Source organism: Chiloscyllium plagiosum, chromosome 37 (assembly GCF_004010195.1).
Source record: "Chiloscyllium plagiosum isolate BGI_BamShark_2017 chromosome 37, ASM401019v2, whole genome shotgun sequence".
In the NCBI taxonomy this organism is placed as follows: domain Eukaryota; kingdom Metazoa; phylum Chordata; class Chondrichthyes; order Orectolobiformes; family Hemiscylliidae; genus Chiloscyllium; species Chiloscyllium plagiosum.
This window is the reverse complement of record NC_057746.1, coordinates 4,840,948-4,851,596: the sequence shown is the minus strand read 5'-3', so window position 1 is coordinate 4,851,596 and position 10,649 is coordinate 4,840,948. Positions and strand designations below refer to the sequence as shown.

General features: G+C 41.6%; 1 protein-coding gene across 3 annotated transcripts in view; it reads left to right on the top strand.

Moving 5' to 3' along the window:
* The window catches only part of LOC122541620 (zinc finger protein 271-like), a 31,533-nt gene that overhangs the window by 10,908 nt on the left and 9,976 nt on the right, over window positions 1-10,649 (top strand). Inside the window, exon 1 of one of the 3 annotated variants that reach the window (XM_043678518.1) lies at window positions 8,074-8,113. The exons of the other annotated variants lie outside the window; for them this stretch is intronic. The gene's annotated coding sequence lies outside the window, so the exon portion shown is untranslated. Of the gene's footprint in view, window positions 1-8,073; window positions 8,114-10,649 lie in introns of those variants that run through there. 3 annotated transcript variants of the gene reach the window in all.

Here is a 10,649-nt window from a genome sequence, read left to right as displayed (position 1 = left end):
TGCACGAAGTGCTCCTCAGTTACAATGTTTATAAAAAGACTTTTGCACAGTCAGAGTATCTCTTGTACTATCAACACACTCACACAGGGGAGAAAATCTGACAATCTGGGTTCAGCAATATAGGTTCCACATAGTTATTGGACCTTGTAGGACATCAGCAGACCCACTTGCCAAGTTCTTGTCCATCAATACTCCAATTAATCTCAGGTTTGACAGTTCAAGTGACCTTCAGCCACAACCAGTTTTTGACAGATGGGAGTTTCAGATTTCTTGTCCCCCTTTTGTGAAGAGGTATTTGCTGAATTCATCTCTGAACAGCCTCACTCTAATTTTAATGTTCTGCCCCTTGTTCTGGAGTCTCCTCACAGGATGGACACAATGTAATAATGTTATGTTCACCATACCTTCTCCCAAGTTTAATTTCAAGTTCTGGAAGAGATCTTGAATCATTTTGAGACACTTTATTATTTTGATGTAAGTTGTATATAGTGTTTGTCTGCTATTTTTTCAATATTTTCTATAGCTTTATAATCTGTAATAAATCACACTTTGTAATCACCCAAACTACCAGATTTGTCAGCATGGTGTGCATCTATTCACTGACTGACTCAAATTCATACGATAACAGATCTGTAAATAATAAATTGGTCAATGTTGCTGTGGGTTATGCTATATTCTTTACTCAGCGAGTTGTGAGTTTGTGGAATGCCCTGCCAGTAGCAGTGGTGGACTCTCCCTCTTTATGGGCAATTAAACGGGCATTGGATAGGCATATGGAGGATAGTGGGCTAGTGTAGGTTAGTTGGGCTTGGATCGGCGCAACATCGAGGGCCAAAGGGCCTGTACTTCGCTGTATTTTTCTATGTTCTATGTTCTGTAACACAGGGACAAAACAAATTAGCCTCACTATTGCAACATAATGAAATTAAAATATTCAACAACCCTCCAAATTACTCATTTGTTCCTAACCAGACTTTGCAAATAACAGAGCTTTCACATCAGACTTACAGCTTAAAGAAAAATTAATTATTAATTTTGCAACCTTAATGAATCATAGATAAACAACAAGGCAATTTCTATGATTTCTATGATCTCAGTCAATCTTTAAACACAAGCCCCCACTCTCACACAGGCAATCAGACAGGCAGACACAGTTAAAGCATTAATTAAAAGAAAAATATAAGAATTATAATTGAAAAATAACCTTCTTCACAATGGGTACCAGGCCTTCAGAAATCCGTGCAGAATGGAGTTGTACACAGGCAAGTAAACTATGCCTTGCTTGAATTCTGAAGTCACCAATTCATGCAACTATTCACACAGAATGGTATTCTCATATCAGAACAACCAATGAGTTGACAACTGCAGTGAAACCATGGAGACAGTGACTTTGTTGGCCCACACTGGACATCTTTTAATGGACCAATTCAACATCCGACCAGTTTTCAGTCCTGAGGAGAGCAACATGTTGGTCCAAAATCATCTGTAGAGCAGTAATTAAGTTGCATTGATTTTCCAGGCCAGTTTCCAGCAGTAGATACTTGTTCTCTTTCATTTTGCTGTTCAAAGATCAACTCTTAACTTCAATTTACAGTTCCAAAACAAAATTGAGACAGTAGAGATTGTCTCAGTAGTTGGGATATTTTCTCCATTTGGGTAATTTCCAGTTCACTCAAAGCGTAATGTTCCCCAAGAAAGAAAGACTTGCATTTATATTATCAATTTGCACATTCTGCAAAAACCTTGTGTAGAGATGACTTGTGGTATCGTATTCCCCAGTCATTCATGAAGTATCTGAATTTTTTACTCATAAATTGAGGTCTGTTTCACTGATCACAATATCAGGAATGTCACGATGACTGAAGTGCATTTTCAGCCATTCTACAATCTCACTGGGAGTCACTGACCTCAGCTGCTCAAATTCCCCGCTGTCTGAATAGTGGTCGACTGTGATGAGATCATCAGTTCCAGTGAGAGTGAAGTGGTCTACTCCAAGCTTCATCCATGGGCTGTCTGAGATGTCAAGAGTTTTGAGCAGCTGTTTACATTGTTTAGCTTGATGTTCATTACAAGTAGTATTGGTCACCTTAATCTGAGTGTAAAAGTGCACTCCCGATAGGATTTGAATACATGATATCACTTTGGTCATAAAGTAAAGGACCTTCATTAGAAAAGACTCAACCTATTGCAGGATACTGAATTCCAGTGAAGTAGCCAAAGAAAAAAAACTGAACGACAGAATAATTACCCATCTGAACATGTCTTAGAATTGGAGATGCAACTAAAGTATCAGTTCCTTTTATATAAACTGGGAGCATGACATTTTTTCAGATGGAAACAAATATTGCAGCTTAACTTGTTTACACAGAAGTACAAACTCAACATCAGTAAACAACTCAGACAAAACTACTGAATATAGATTTTGTTTACAGCAGAGGGGTAAACTGTAGTGAGACAGAAGAGAATGCTGAGGCTAACACAGAAGTTACAGAGAGCGAGTTAAATGGGCAAGAGTACAACAGAGGACTGATGAATCAAACTGCATTTATTTCAATGCAAGAGGTTTTAGAGGTAAGGGAGGTGACCTAAGGGTATGGATGGGTATGTGGAATTGGGATATCAAGCTATTACAGAAACATAGCTGAGGGAAGGACAGGATTAGATTAGATCAGATTCCCTACAGTGTGGAAACAGACCCTTCAGCCCAACAAGTCCACGCTGACCCTCCGAAGAGTAACCCACCCAGACCCATTTCCCTCTGACAAATGCACCTAATACTATGGGCAATTTAGCATGGCCAATTCGCATGGCCTACACATCTTTGGATTGTGGGAGGAAACCCAGGCAGACACGGGGAGAATGTGAGAACTCCACACAGATAGTTGCCCAAGGTGGGAATCGAACCCAGGTCTCTGGTGCTGTGAGACAGCAGTGCTAGCCACTGTGCCACCCTGGACTGGCAGGTCAACGTTCCAGGGTACTGAAGGGGAGGCAAGAGAGAAGGGGAAGCAGTGTTTATGATTAAGGAAAATACCATGGCAATACTGATATTCCTGAAAGATTGTCCAATGAAGGTTGAAGGAGTGTAACTGAGAAATAAGAGATGACGTCTGTGACGGGATTGTAGCCCTCCCAATTGATAGCAAAACATTGAGGAGCAAATCGCAACATGACCTCCCAACTCCTGTACTCAATACTCTGACCAATAAAGAAAGGCATCCCAAACACCTTCTTCACTATCCTATCCACCTGCAATTCCACTTTCAAGGAGCTATGAACCTGCACTCGAAGATCTCTTTGTTCAGCAACACTCCCTAGGACCTTACCATTAAGTGTATAAGTCCTGCTAAGATTTGTTTTCCCAAAATGCAGCACCTCGCATTTATCTGAATTAAACTCCATCTGCCACTTCTCAACCCATTAGCCCATCTGGTCAAGATCCTGTTGTAATCTGAGGTATCCCTCTTCGCTGTCCAGTACGGCATGGACGGGTAGGGCCGAAGGGTCTGTTTCCATGCGTACATCTCTATGACTCTATAAATATGTGCGGAGATTTAGAATAATAAAGTTGTGATAGTAGGAGATTTCAAGTTTCCAAGCATAGACTGGACTGCCATAGTGTTAAAGGGCTTGGATAGGAAGGAGTTTGTTAAGTATGTTAAGAGGCAAGACTTGACTCCTCTATTGGAAAGTAAGGCAGGGCAAGTCTCTGAAGTGTTGGTAGGGATGTTAATTCTATTAGTTTTAAAATAGATATGCAAAGGATAGATCTGGTCCACAACTTAATTTTTTAAATTGGGGCAAGGCCAAATTTGATGGTATTAGACAGGTACTTTCAAAATTGGTTTAATGGTAGGAGACAGAGTGGTGGTAGATGGTTGTTTTTTCAGATTGGTGTCTGTGGCTCAAGGATCAGTGCTGGGTCCACTTATTTGTCATTTCTAAATAATTTGGATATGAATACAGCTAGTTAGTAACATGGTTAGTCCATTTGCAGATGACACCAAAATTGGTGCTGTAATAGATGGTGAAGAAGGTTATCTAAGAGTACAACAGGAATTTGATCAGCTGGGACAGTAGGACAAGCAATGGTAGATGGTGTTTAATTCTGATACACGTGAGGTGTTGAATTTTGATAAAATAAACCAGGGCAGGACTTACACAGTTAATGGTAGGGCTCATGGAATGTTATCGAACAGTGCCACCTGAGGTGCAGGTACACAGTTCCTTGAAAATGGCATCACAAATAGACAGGTTGATGAAGGGCTTATGCTCGAAACATCACTTCTCCTGCTCCTCAGTTCCTGCCTGACTTCTGTGATTTTCTAGCACCACACTCTTGACTCTGATCGCCAGCATCTGCAGTCCTTATTTTCTCCTATAGTGAAGAAAGTGTTGACACACTTGCCTTCATCAGTCAGAGCATGGAGTACATGTTGTGGCTGTACAAGATAGTGGTACGGCCACATTCGGAGTAATGTACAATTCTTGTCACTATGCTATAAGGAAGATATTGTTAAATTGGAAAGTGTTCAAAATAGATTCCCAAGGATGTTACCAAGACTGGAAGGTTTGAGTTGTAAGGAGAGGCTGGTTAGCCTGGGAATTTTTCACTAGAGCATAGGATGCTGTGTGGTGATCTTGTAGAGGTTTATAAAATCACAAGGACATAGATAAGGTGAATAGCCAAGGTAGTTTCCCCATGGTAGGAAAGTCCAAAACTATATGGCATTGGTTCAAGGTGAAAGGTGAAAGATTTAAAAGGAACCTGATGATCAACGTTCTCACACGGAGGGTGGTGCATTAATGGAACAAGCTACCAGAAGAAGTGTTAAAGGCAGGTTCAATTACAACCTTTAAAAGATATTTCGACAAGTCAGAGGATAGGGAAAATTTAGAGAGATAATGGCCAAATGCAGACAAATGGGACTAGTTCAGTTTAGGAAACCTGGTTGGCATGGACAAGTTGGACCGAAGGGTCTGTTTCCATGCTTCTAATGACTACCATGACTCTATGGCTGATGCGGTTCTTCATCTCTTTGCTCATATTTGGTGAGTACAGCAGTTCTTTTACCTTTCTCCGACATGACTCGATTCCTTAATGGTTTGACTAGGATGTGGTTCAGTGTTTCATTTCTCATCTGTTCTACGATAATGACTCTCATCCCCTCATGAGAGTTTCTGTGGATTCTTCCCGATTTTCTGTTGGAAACTAACTCCGTGTGCTGGGAGCTAGTTCTTATCCCATGTGAATGGTCAGTTCTCTGTGTATTGGAAAGTAGTTATTTCCTGTCTTTTCAAATACCTACAAGACCTCCAACCATATCTTGTAACTTCTTCAGATTAGAAAATAAGGAAATACTTGCAGTTATATGGAGTCTTTCGTGACCACAAAAATGTCCCAAACCACAGTGCAGCCAAAGATGTAGTTTTTGAATTGTGGTCACTGTTGTAATATAGGGAACATGGCATTTAATGTGTACACAGCAAACTGCCAACAGTGGCAATATGATTGTGATCATACAATTTGTTTTAGAGAGTGCTCATTTCGTAATTTTAATAGCTCAAATAACTTTTAAAACCTACTGAATGCTAAATATAAAATTGAACACCCTGTATTTATACTTTGATCTGCAGAATAGATGGAGTGAGGATGCCAGCTAAAATATAGACTTCAGAGACAGTGATCTCAGGATTTCAGTGCTATGTGCTAGTCAGAGTACAAACAGCAGGAAATTGAGAAGAATAAATGGCTGAAGGGATGGTACAAAGGGGTGTGTTTCAGATTCTTGGGGCATTGGGACTAGTTCTTGGGGACATGGGAGAAGTTCAGTCGAAGTAGAACACGTTGGGCAGTTTACACCTTGGTATGACTGGAATGGGTGTCCAAGGGAGAGTATTTTCTAATGTGGTTGGGGAGGGTTTAAACTAAAATGACCATGAATGTGAACCTATACAGAGAGACACAAAAGAGAGGGAAACAAGGGCAAAAACAAAAGACCAAATGGCAAATAAGAAAACCGATAGGCAGAGGGTTCAAGAGCAAGAATAAAATGGTCTTGGTGCAAAATAATGTGGACGGGAGTAAAAATTGTAAAGACAAGACGAATCGCCTTGCGTCTTAGTGAGGTGAGTATTTGCGACAAACTGGATGAATTAGCCGTGCAAATAGATGCAAACAGTATAATATAGTTCGGTTAATGGAGATGCACTGCATGTGATCACTGATGGGAACTGAATATTCAGGCATAATTGGTTTTCAGGATAAGCAGGAAAAAAAAGGAAAAAGAGGTTTAGTAGCATTGCTGTTTAAAGAGGACATTAACACAATAGTGAAGAAGGATATTACCTCTGGTGAATTGGAATCTGTATGTGCACAGCTTAGAAACACCAAGGGGCACAAAACAATAGTGGAGGTTGTATGTCGACCCCAAAACTAGTGGTGATATTGAGGAAGGCATTAAATAGGAAATTAGAGGCACATGGAACTGTAATTATGGGTGACTTTAATCTACACATAGATCGGGAAAATCAACTCTGTAACAATACAGTAGAGGAGCAATTCCTGGAGTGCATGGGATGGTCTTCTGCATTAATATGTTGATGAATGAACACAGTAACAGACCATCCTGGACTGGGAAATATGTAAAGAGAAAGGAAAATATAGCAATATAGCTGCAAGATTCCTTGGGGAACAGTAACCATAATATAATAGAATTCGTCATTAAGATGGAGAGCGATGTAGTTAATTCGAAGACGAGGATTCCTAATCTGAATAAACGATGATGGTACGCACATGAGCTGGCCATGATAAACTGTTACACAGAAAACAAGGGAAGGAGTATCGGTTATTTGGCCTGGAAAGCTTGCTTCACGGTTCAATCTGATCATACCACTCAGCACTTTGTTCTCACTTTTGCCTCATATTCAAAAATCGTTTTTGCCCCAAGAATTAATTCCACCTTGTTCTTGAAAACATTCATTGTTTCGGCCTCAACCGCTTTCTGTGACAGAGAATTCCACAGACTCACCACTCTTTGAGTGAAGAAATTTCTTCTCACCTCAATGCAGCACGGTGCCACAGTGGTTAGCACTGCTGCCTCACATCACCAGGGTCCCCAGGTTTGGCTGACTGTGTGGAGCTTGCACATTCTCCCAGTGTCTGCGTGGGTTTCCTCCCGGTGTTCCGGTTTCCTCTCACAGTCACAAAGATGTGCAGGTTAGGTGAATTGGCCATACTAAATTGCCCGTAGTGTTAGGTGCATGAGTTAGAGGGAAATGGGTCTGGGTGGGTTACTCTTTGGAGGTTCAGTTCGGGCTGAAGGGCCTGTTTCTACACTGTAGGGAATTTAATCTAATCAATCCCAAATAGCGCACCCATATTCTTAAATAGTGACCTCTGGTCATCAGGAACATTTCTGCATTCTAGTTCTGTTCGAGTTTTATAGGTGTCAACCAGATTCACCCCCTTTTTTTTCTAAACTCAAAGGGGAGGTACACAAACAGATGACTGTGTATAAGAGTGGCAAACGTTTAAAGAGCACCTGAAGTTCATCCCGTCTGGCACAAAACTATAATGGGAAAGGTGGCCTGAACATGCCTAACAGGGGTATAAGGGTCACCGGACCCGAAACGTTAACTCTGATTTCTCTGCAGAGGTGCTGTCAAATCTGCTGAGCTTTTCCAGCAACTTCTGATTTTATTGCTGATTTACAGCATCCGCAATTCTTGCGTTTTATTCTGGCGAACAGGGAAACTAGAAATCAATGATGTTGTCAGTTTGAAAGCCTCTGAAGGTGAACAGCGTTATTTTCACACTAGAAATCTGTGTCAAACATTTACCAGGGGAACTGTGACAGCAGCTGCAATAAGTGAGGTTTTATTCAGATGGGACAGTGACAAGTTTAAATCCCCACCTGATCTGCTGCTCAAAGTCACCTCCATTTCCCCGGTCAGTTTCCCAAGTTTCAGGAAACTCATGTTGCTCCAGAAATATTTGGATTGACTGTGAGAGACGTCAATCAGAGAGCCCACCCACTCTGCCCAGTGTCTCCTCTTCCTCTTCCAGAGCTGGTTCACTTCCTATAGGGACTGAAAACCAAGTGAGGAGATGGTGAGTGAAGGAGCAGCTTTTATACAAATTGTATCCCATAATATCCACACCAATCTTCAGGCAGTCTGACTATCCTGTGGGCAGTCAGGGGTGGAAATGTCCCTTATGCTGTGTGAGAAGATCCAGCTGAGAGAGCTGTTTACTCGGTGCTTTGTGCTGAACTGTGTGACTGGAGCTGTGTGTTAGATATTGAGTGTGTTTATTGGAAGCATTTCCCTCTGATTTCCAGGCTGAGGATTGTTGATGGCTCATTCCTGAATTTGAGAAGGTGAGGTGTCATTATCTGGAAAGTGCAGAGTGTCTGAGGATTCTCACTGATTATCTATTTTTGAGTTGTGTGTGTACGTAATGGAAGCTGGTTATTATCCTGTGCACTGTGACTTAGTGAACATATTGTGGAAGGGGAAGGGCAGAGTGGGTGGCTCTCTGATAGTTGTCTGTCAAAGCCAATCCAGATATATTTGGAGCAACAGAACGAGTCTTTTGGACTATTTTTTGGACTGGTACATGATAGTTTAATGATACTGGGAGGCCACATCTATTTGAACCTTTGCTGTTTAACTATTACTGTCACAGAAAACTAGCATGCAGCCACAGCAGATAAGAAAGAAAGTGGAATGTTGGCTTTTATAGCTAAGAAATAGAATATAAAGGTAAGGAAGTATTGTTTCAACTATACAAGGCATTGGTGAGATCGAATCTGGAGTATTGTGCACAGTTTTGGTACCATTATTTGAGGAAAGATGTAGTGGCATTGGAGGCAGTTCAGAGGAAGTTCACCAGATTGATCCCAGAGATGAGGAGTTTGAAGAGAGATTGAAAAGTTTCAGCTGATATTCTGTGGAATTTAAATAAATGATGGAAGATCAAATTGAGGTATTCAAGATGAGAAAAAAGGTATGGATAAAACAGACATGGAGCGGATGCTTCCTGTTGTGCGGCATTCCAGGATAAGAGGTCATAGTCTTAGGGTAAGGGGTAGAAAATTTAAAATAGAGTTGAGGAGAAACTATTACACCCAAAGGGTTGTGAGTCTGTGGGATTCATTACCCCAAAGTGTGGTAACATCTGGGAAGAGTTAAATTTGAGGAGAAGTTAGGGTTATGGGGAGAAGGCAGGAAAACAGGGGTGAGGAGCATATCAGCCATGATCGAAAGGCGGTGCAGACTCAATGGGCGAATGGCTGGAGGTGCTGAATGTCTTCAAACATATAAAGGTGGATAAAGCTGCAGGACTTGATCGGATGTAGCCTGGAACTCTGTGGGCAGCGAGGAAAGTGATTGCTATACCCCTTGCTGAGATATTTGGATCATTGATAGTCATAGATGAGGTGCCAGAAGACTGGAAGTTGGCTGATATGGTGCCTCTATTTAAGAAAGATGGTAAGGAAAAGCCAGGGAACTGTAGACCGGTGGGCCTGACATCAGTGGTTGGCAGTTGTTGGAGGGAATCCTGAGGGACAGGATTTACATGTATTTGAATAGAGAAGAACTGATTAGGGATAGTCAACATGGCTTTGTGCGTAGGAAATCATGTCTCTCGAATACGATTGAGTTTTTCAAAGAAGTAACAAAGAGGATTGATGAGGGCAGAGCAGCGGGCATGATCTATATGGACTTCAATAAGACATTTGAAAAGGTTCCCCATGGGACACTAGTTAGCAAGGTTAAATTTTATGGAATATAGGGAAAACTAGCCATTTGGATACAGAACTGGTTTGAAGGTAGAAGACAGAGGGTGGTGCTGGCGGAGGGTTGCTTTTCAGACTGGAGGCCTATGCCTAGTGGTGTGCCACAAGGCTCAGTGCTGGGTCCATTGCTTTTTGTCATTTATATAAATGATTTGGATGTGAACATCCAAAGTTACTAAGTTTGCAGATGACACCAAAAATTGGAGGTGTAGTGGACAGTGAAGAAGGTTACCTCAGAGTTCAACAGAGTCTTGATCAGATGAGCCAACAGGCCAAGGACTGGCAGATAGAGTTTAACTGAGATTAATGTGAGGTGCTGCGTTTCGGAAAGGCAAATCAGAGTAGGACCTGTTGGTTTAATAGTAATGTTCTGGAATTGTTGCTGAACAAAGAGACCTTGGAGTGCAAGTTCATAGTTTCTTGAAAATGGAGTCTCAAGTAGATAGTATAGTGAAGAAGGTGTTTAATGTGCTTTCCTTTATTGGTCAGAGTGTTGAGTGTAGGAGTTGGGAGGTCATGTTGTGGCTGTACAGGAGGTTGGTTAGGTCACCTTTGGAATATCTTGTGCAATTCTAATCTCCCTATGAAGGAAGGATGTTGTGAAACTTGAAAGGGTTCCGAAAAGATTTACAGGGATGTTGTGGTTTTGTTTGCCGAGCTGGGAATTTGTGTTGCAGACATTTCGTCCCCTGTCTAAGTGACATCCTCAGTGCTTGGGAGCCTCCTGTGAAGCGCTTTTGTGATGTTTCCTCTGGCATTTATAGTGGTTTGTCTCTGCCGCTTCCGGTTGTCAGTTCTAGCTGTCCGCTGCAGTGGCCGGTATATTGGGTCCAGGTCGATGTGTTT